Genomic DNA, 1006 nt, shown 5'->3' with positions numbered 1-1006 from the left:
GCCTTCGCGTTTGACTTACAGCAATATCTGCCAACGCATTTTCTAAGAAACTTCGTAAGTTTTTACAAAAGGCAACAATGGACTTTCAATCTTACGGTACATGATTTAAAATAAATAAATAAATAAATTGGGTGGCGCAACAGTCCGTTGTGAACCAAGGCCTAGTGACTTACAACTCGCAACCATTCCTGTGTGCGAGTACTGTTGTCAGGAATGGTTTTAGGGACTAATTTTTCTGGCTGCTAATGTGGCATGCGCGTAGGGGTGGAAATGAGATTGCTTCCGGCATTTTTAAAAATCTTACCTCAAAATGATGTTGCCATATCTAACTCAAAATAGTTATGGAAAAACAACTGAAGTCAAGTTATGCAGAGAAAAATGTCTCATTAAATTAGGAAACAACTTAAGTCGACTTTGGCAAACTAAAAATTCAATTTACTTCAAGGAAAAACAGCTGAACCCGACTTAAGATATTTTGTATGAACATTTCTTTCGAGGCAAAACAACTAAACTGCTTCTTTTGCTTCCCACGCATTTTATTTCAACATTTGATTTGTTTTTAAATTTTAGATTAAAAGAATGGTTTAATACCTTTAAATCCATACTAGTTTCAATACTGTCAGACGTTCCAATAATTTTCTACATCAATTTTTAATTGCGAACTTTTTCTTAAAACTTCAAACTGCTCTCCTGAAAAATGCTAAAAACAGACCTTAGCGGTTCTGCCTCGGGGCCACAGATTTAAGCAAAGGTAATTTTATAAAATAAATAGTTAAAAATTCTTACGAGTTTTATTTTTTATTAATAAATGTTGAAAATATAGTTTAAAACAAAAAGTTAATCAACCGGTAGTTTTTTCATTTAATTGATTCTTAAACTTAAATATCGGGTTAAGAAGCAAGAAAAAACAAAGAAAGAATTGTTTGGATCTGGTACAAATTGTTGTTATTAACATTTGGTTAAACTTTTATTTTACAGAAAACTAAAAACCTTAAGCAAAAAAAAA

This window comes from Eupeodes corollae, chromosome 1, assembly GCF_945859685.1.
Source record: "Eupeodes corollae chromosome 1, idEupCoro1.1, whole genome shotgun sequence".
Classification (NCBI taxonomy): Eukaryota; Metazoa; Arthropoda; class Insecta; order Diptera; family Syrphidae; genus Eupeodes; species Eupeodes corollae.
The sequence above is the reverse complement of the archived record's forward strand: the minus strand, read 5'-3'. Positions refer to the sequence as shown.